The 8,346-nt window shown below is 27.6% G+C and overlaps 1 pseudogene; it reads right to left on the reverse strand.

The window, feature by feature from the left end:
• Positions 1-5,108: 5,108 nt before the first annotated feature.
• Positions 5,109-7,916, reverse strand: LOC115695986 (subtilisin-like protease SBT3.6; annotated as a pseudogene).
• Positions 7,917-8,346: the final 430 nt, after the last annotated feature.

The following is an 8,346-nucleotide window of genomic DNA, read 5'->3' on the forward strand; positions in this document are numbered from 1 at the left end:
TTTTTTTTTTATAAATTTTTCTTTTAAATTTACGGTTTTGATTTCTAAAGTGGTTTCTACGTAGGTTACCACTATAAAAAAATTTACTTTTAATTACAACAAAATTTGTGACTAAAAGTAAAAAAAATTGTGACTAATTATAAATTATAATTCCTATGTTATGACTAAAAGGTCCATGGCTAAAAATATTAGTCACAAAAATTATAATTTGTTGTGACTAAATGTATTTTTAGTCACAATACTTATTGTGACTAAAACTAAATTAGTGACAACATGTAACTAAATACTATGTTTTAGTCACAAGTAGTATTTTGTTGTGACTAAAAGTCACATTTAGTCACAAAAAAATTATATTTTGACAAAAAAGTCGTCACTATAAGTAGCAGTTTTTTGTAGTGTGCTATACAATTTTTTTGTTGCGATCTAGGTTGCAGTGCTAATTGCAATAAGAGTTTTTATGTAGAATTCCGTAAAAATATATAAAAAAAAAACCTGTTTTGAAGTGTAAAAATTAAAAAAAAAAAAAAAAAACCCCCTTAAATTTATTCAGGTTTGGTTCTAGCCATGGACAATTTAGGCCTGTATCTAGAGTCCATCTAATTTAGAGACTAAAAAAAATTATTCTTCTTTTAAAATTATATATTTTTTTATTAATTTTAAATAATACAATATATATTTTTTTAATAAGGATCCAAAAGTATTTTTTTTTTCTCACTAAATTTCATAGCCAACCTTATATTTATTGTGATAAGTACACAGATTATAAAAGCAAACATTAAGTTGACACAAAGATATTTTGATTTTTCACCAAAAAAAAAAAAGTGAGAAAAGTTTGACACAAAAGAGACAAACCTAACAATTTATATGATAATGTATTTTAATAATAATTAAGGTAGGCGCCAATCTATGAGTTAATTAAGCCACACCCATCTAATCTAATACTCATGTTAGGTTCATTACTTCACCCAACTTAAGATATGATTTATATATATATATATATGTTATTTATATATATTTATTACATGGAGAGGAGTTGAAAATTTATATTTAAATAAAATTTAATTGAAATATATATATTTTTTTATTAGTATTGTACTTAAATTATTCTCACATGACACAATTTTGAACATAAGATATTGTATTCTTTGGAGATGAATGTATAGATTTGTGGGAAAGTTATGGCAAAATTTTAGTTTGAAAAGGATGAAAATTATCATGAAATGATAGAGATAAAATTGGTGTAATGATTAAAAAAAAAGGTAAACATAATAAATTTTGAAAGAGATGATAAAAATTAAAAGCATCAATAATATGACAAACCTAAGCGCATAAAAAAACTCAAAAAAAAATAAATAAATAAATAAAAGCCATAAAATTGGACAAAGTTAAATCTATATCATATCTCTATATAACAATACTTATATTTTCACGTCAAAAAAAGAAACAATACTTATATTTTAATAAAAAATATGTATAATTTATAAATTTATTAATGTAGAATTAATAATTTTATTATAGTATTAAGGATTGTATTAGTGTTGTTGTTACATTAATATTCTTTTAGTGTAATTTTATTTAGTTATTATAATTTTATAATCAGAATATAGTTTATTTAGTCTCGGATAAATATTTTTGTATTTATATGAAAACATATAACAAACACAAACACTTAAAATAATACTCAAATAGCAGGCTTTCAATCTACATTTAGTAATATATAATGTGGTCAATTGATTAATCTAACTTGTATTTGTTTTTGTTTATATAGAAGAGAATCTCTACAAAAAGAGCTATAGAGTACTACTGTACGGAACTTTAGCCTTATAAATAACCTGTTTCTAGCCTTTTAATTTCAAAATATTGTAACAAAAATAGCATACATATACATAGATATTGCTACTATCAAATGCATATGTATAATGTATTATAATTTATATGTACTATTGATTAATATAATTGAGAACTATAAACACATATATGTTGGAGTTATAATTTTTTTTATATAACAAAATAAATATTAGAATTTGTGGATAAGATGGATGAGGTTTTATCTCAAAATTAATTGGAATGGGAGGAGTAGCCCATTCCTCTTATATATTTTATTATCTTTCCACACATTAGCAATGTGGGACTCTCTAACATTCTCCTCTTGGACAACTCGATTATAAGCGACTTTTTTTTTTGGCTCACTATCTTCTGATCACAAGTGGCTCTTTTGTTCTACTTTTCGGATCAGTATTTTTAGTTTTTTGGTGGCTCTTTTTTTTTTATTATTTTTGGTTCACTATCCCCGAATCACAAGTGGCTTTTTTTTTTTTACTTTGGCTCTTGGATCAATTTTTTTTTTTGGATTAATTTTAGTGGCTCTTTTTTTTTTCGGCTCTACTTCGATCGGTTATACCATGTTAAAATTTGGGGATAGGATAAATGAAATTTCATCTCAAAATTAATTGGCAATGGGAGGAGTAGCCCATTCCTCGTATATATTCTATATCTTTCCACACATTAGCAATGTGAGACTCTCTAACAATAAAAGACTAGAATCTGTTTTATTATTATTTTTTTACAGTAATTTTTTTATTATTTGTATGTTATTTTTATGATCACGTTGTTTTTATAAAATATTTTTAAAATGTTAAAAAATTTCCAAGAATACTTGTTTAATTTTTTTTTACAAATATAGTTTATATCTCCATATAATTATAATGGATAATACATATATTGTAACTTTTCTTTTTTTGGCTAATTATATTTTTATCAATATTGAGACTTCAAATTTGTACGACCAAAAGGAATATAAAATGTATGGGGATATCTGTAATCTATTAATGGCTTATTTTATTTTATTTTATTTTCAAATATTTATATATAGCATGAATAATTTTTAGAATTTTTTCATTTTCTCTTATGCATGTATTCAAAATTGAAGTGTCAAAAGTTAATTTGGGAGACAGTGCTCTGTACTCTAAGATTCCTGCAAATAAAGACATGTCAAAGTAAGAAATATATAAGAAGTGAAGCAATTTCCAATGAAAGAACCAAAATCCACCAATTTTTACAAGTCTTTCTTTCTTGGTACTTTCTTATTCTTGTTTTTTACATGGAAAGACAATCACCAACTTTGTCATATTGGAAAACTTGGCTTTGGTTAAGGGGTATTGTTGTAATTCCATTCCATTATAGCCAATTACCAATTAAGAGTGAGGAAAATTTTATATATGTTTTATATGATTTTGATCGGGTGTTTATATATTTGGTATCTTGTATTTTATTAAATATAAATTATGTATTCTGTATTTTTAATAATATTTATTTAGTATCTTGTATTCTAAAATTATACATATTTAGTATTTTAAATTTAAATTTTAATTTTGATAATTTTTTATTAATACAATCAAACTGTTTAAAATTTTATGAATTTTCAATTTAAATTTATATTATTTGATTATATATAACTAATATGATTTAGTTAAATTGATAAAATTTAATTTAAAGTGATAAATATGTACAATTTAAAAATTTATACGTGTTTTATATGATTTTGATTTCCTAGAAAAGACTTATATCCATAAACTTTAAGACTTGTATATATTTTCTCCATTTTAAATTACAAGAAAGCAATTTATCTATTTGTATAAAATTGACAAGTAGAAGAAAATAGGGTAGAAAATGACTCACTACTATAGGCCAAAGCCAAATTAGAAGTTTCATGTTTTCAATTTCCTTATACTCTTCTTCAAGTTGGTGAGTTGGAAAATTAAGCATTTAAGAGATTATTATTGGTGGACAGGCAGCCATTTCTTCAATCTACTAAATGAAAAATTTAATTAAAAAAATCTAATGAAAATACAGTTATGAAAATTTTAAAATATAATTTAAATAAAAATTGAAGAAGTTGATGTAATGACATTTCTAACCCAAATAGATATTTCATCTTTTACTCTTTTCTTAACCAGTTGTTTGAACTTAGAACTTAGAGATTGTATTTATGCTATGTAACATAAGGGTTTTGAGTTCAAACTCACTTAAGAACATAATATATATTCTCTAAATATATAGATAATTTTGTTTTTTATTATTATTATTATTAAGTATCGTTATTGGTCTTTTTAGATTGTTGAGGTACTGATGTCCCCACTTATCGTGAAAAAATTTAACCCTCCGAACCTTTTTGATAGAATCTAATCGATTAGGGAATTATATATAGAATTGGGATTATTAACATGTTCTATACTCAAATTATACATATTTAATGGAACATATAATGAATTAAAAAAATTATTCTATTTTTTTTTCTTTTTTCATATTATGCTATTCTATTGTATATAACCTAAGATCTTAAATATCACACTAAAAATTATGTGTTCTTATTAATTATTAAAGTTTACAAATTAATATTAATTAATTAAATAAAAATAAAGGATATTAACTGCGAAAATACTTAAATTGCATTAAATTTAGGGATTATATCACAAATACACAAAAATAACAAAATATAAAAAAATACGATTTCACAAAATTTTAAATATTTTTACGATTTTTTTGATATTGTTTACGAAAAATATGGTTTTTTTATGTTATACTTTTGTTAATTTGTTGTTGATTTTTTTGTTATCTGTATGTTATTTTTTGTTGTTATTTTATTGTTATTTAAATGTTATTTTCATATTATTTTTATTTAGTTTTCTTGTTGTTTTTGTGATGTTTTTATGAAAAATCGTAAAAATGTAAAAAAATATTCACGTAAAAATGTAATTTTTACAAAAAAACAAAAATAGTGTCCTATGTAATTATCCTTTAAATATAAGTACAGAAAAAAATTCCTAAGAATAGCTTTTAGTTGCACTATACCTTTATTAAATGCTAACGTCACATAATAGTTTAAATAGATATTCGTGCCGAAAATACCTAACTTATACTAAATCTTTTATTTAAATACCAAAGTATAATTAAATACAGAATAAATATGGGTACTAACTACTAAGTGCATCTATAGTCTAATCATTATTCATTGATTTAATAGTTAAATGTACCTTATTTGTAAGGTATACCCTACTATAACCCCCCTTGCTATGAAAATTACCAACTTATGTACATTTCATAATTGATTTCTGCAAGGAACATGAGACTTGGGTCCACAAATTACTAACAATATTTAATACATTCCAACCAAGTTTATCATCATGTCTCTGAAAAAATATGACTAATGACAGTTTTAACTACCAAAGGTATTCTCACTACATGAGAACCAACCATCTTCCCAGAACAAGTTTCCAAAGGAGTATCTTCCTTAAGTTTAAGCTTCTTCACAGAAGAATTGAACACCAAAACCGACGGATTAACTTTCACAGAAACCCCGAATGGAGTTTGAACACGAGCTATGTAAATCGAATTCACTGGACCTACATTTGTAACAGTTCTAGTTACAAGATTAATGGCAGTGTTGGTGTAGCCCATTGTGCGAAGGAAATGAACATAATCTGAGGTTACTAAGTCAAATATAAGACCGGGATAGATGGCTTTGTTGGGGTTGACATGACCGCCTCCATAGTCAAAAGGGTCGGCGAGTTTATGAGGAGCTCCCTCGGCTACAATACTTTGGCCATAGTCATGCTCCAAAGAGGCTGTTGTGACTAGTGCAGATTTTATTGCAGCCGGGCTCCAATTTGGATAGGTGCTTCTGAGAAGGGCTACAACAGCAGTAACATGTGGACAGGACATGGATGTCCCAGATTCGATCTTGAACTGAAGTGGGAGACCAGAGGCATGGAGCTGCAATGGTGAAGCAGTAGGAGACCAGGAGCAGCAATGTCAGGCTGCATAGAAGATTTCAATATAATGTAAATTAAAAGCTTTAAACTTGGAAGTGTATACATAAGTTTTGTGTAAGTGTATGAATGAAAAATACCTTCAAAACAGAAGGAGAGATTGAACTTGGTCCTCTAGAAGAGAAAAATGCCACTTCTGGGGATATTTCTTGTCCCAATGTTGTTCTTGTCAGAGAAAACTTCACAACAGGGTTCCTATATAGAGTTCCACATTATCATGATATCAAACTATTTGAGTCTTTGGGCAACTTGAATCTATTGATGTTTGAAACATGAAAACTTTATAAGAGCATTAATTGAAGAGAAACTTCTAAGAAGGGTGACAACATTGGATTTATTTTAAACTAAATTGAGTTCCATAATGGAATACAGAAATTGAAAAATCAAGAAATGGAAAGTTCGATTTGGTTTGCGAGTTTCAATCTAACAAGGAATAGATTCTGCATGAAATAAATAAAGTTGTTGTAGCAAGGACTACCTCGTTGTTTCTGTGTCTGTTAGTATAGTTGTCCCGGTTGTGAAATCAACTCGAACATGGGTAAATTCCAAGATGAAGAAACATCCTTGCTGGAAGACTCAGCAAAAATGGCACCAACACCTTTAACACTAAGCACTGTTCTTGCTGCAACAAAATCCGATCTCTGTGATCGAGATTGGAAACAAAGAACCACCTTTCCTCTTGCTAAAGTACCATTTAGAGTCCCGAAATCACAGCTTCTGTAAATAGTGCAGATAAAGAATAATTTGCATTAGTATTTTCTGGATGTAAGATAAATGAAAAGAAAAGTTAGGTGTTTATACCCAGCACTGTTTTCAGCTACACCAATAGATGCAATGTCTTCTCCATACACAATAGGATAGAATTTGCCAAGATCCTTCCTTGGGCCTGACCCTGTATGAGAAAACTAACTCATAAGTTCAAAATGATGCGTAAAAAGTTTCTTGTGGCATAGAATTTTCGATGTTAAGATTCATAATCAACATCTCAACACCAATTAGTATGATGTGAATGTTTGCAAATGAAAATCTCAACACCAACATCTCAAATTGATTCACTTGCAGAAAATCCCAACTCCTGGTCGTGTGAAGAGAAAAAATTCTATTTGGAATCACATTAACAACTCCAGGAAAATCTGCATATGAATATATATTTAACAGTAAGAAAAAAATGTCAAATAGAGATAATTGTTAGCAGTGTGTTTGCCATGAAAACAGAGTTGTAGTTCACCAACATTGTAACACCTGCAATAAGCTTAGCTTGAGATTGAGTTAGGATTGCAGCAAACCCTGAAAATCCATGCTTGTAGCTGTACAGAATTGATTCCTTTGCAGCTTGTTTGCTGTTAATGTAAGCTAATTCAACATGACAAGCTTTAAGGACTAAATTAATTCTTGCAGTGTATAATTATACTTAACCTTCCAAGTAAATCTGAAAGAATATCATGGTGGAGTTCAGAAACAAGCTCAGGTCCACCATGTTGTATTGCCCCCATGGACACAATATGAACCTGTCAGTGTCAGAACAATCAAACCCAATTCTTTTTTCAAACATTAAAGAAAACCCATTAAAGCAATTAATGGATTACTACTTGAAATCCCATTAAAGCATTTGATCAAACACCTGATATAGTAATACTTGAGAACCAAAAAAAGTGATAAAGTTGACTTCTTTACTCACATTGCTAGTAGAAAAAGCAAGACCAAGAACAATCAAAGACTGACACATACAAAAAGAAAAGAAGCCATGAATCCATGGAGGGGTTGCCATGTGAGAATGATGAAACTACAAAATCAAGAAAAAAGACCCTTTTGTGTAAAAAAAAGGAAGCATTTAGTGATGAACAATGTGTTGTAGTGGGCTTTCTCTGTGTATGAATATGATGGTGGTTGATTTGTGGACACGTGGACCACTTCTGATTCTGAGTGTTGCTTCCATTTATATGCAATCAAGTTTAAGTTCACAATCATCTTCAATGAAGCCATGGATATAATCATGAACTCAGGAACCATGTTCCCCCATTATTAGTTATCGTTGACTCACGGGGATGAAAAACATATGTTAAAATTCCAGAATTTTTTTTCCAGAATTTTGACATGTATATTCTCTTAATTTTTTTTAGCTGTTAAAAATTTTCTTGAACTAATTAGATTTAAGGTCTTTTATCTAATTTTATTCAATTTTACTGTTTCAGTGATTATTTATGTACTAAATCATGCTCTCCAGACTTTGATATCTACCAAATCATGCCCCTTGAACTTTGATATGTACTAACTTTCATCCATATTAAAATTTTTTTACTAAAATTGGACAAAAGTTCTTAAATTCAACAATCTTAATAGTTCATGAGTATTTTTAAGGGAATATACCTTGTGTTTTCATGAAAAACATATTTGGTACTCTGTGTTTTCAATAATACTTAATTGATACCTCATATTTTTAAATTATATATATTTGGTACCCTAAAGTAAAATTTAATCAATACAGTTTTATCAATTTAACCAAACAGTTCTCAGTTAT

Source organism: Cannabis sativa, chromosome 6 (genome assembly GCF_029168945.1).
Source record: "Cannabis sativa cultivar Pink pepper isolate KNU-18-1 chromosome 6, ASM2916894v1, whole genome shotgun sequence".
In the NCBI taxonomy this organism is placed as follows: Eukaryota; Viridiplantae; Streptophyta; class Magnoliopsida; order Rosales; family Cannabaceae; genus Cannabis; species Cannabis sativa.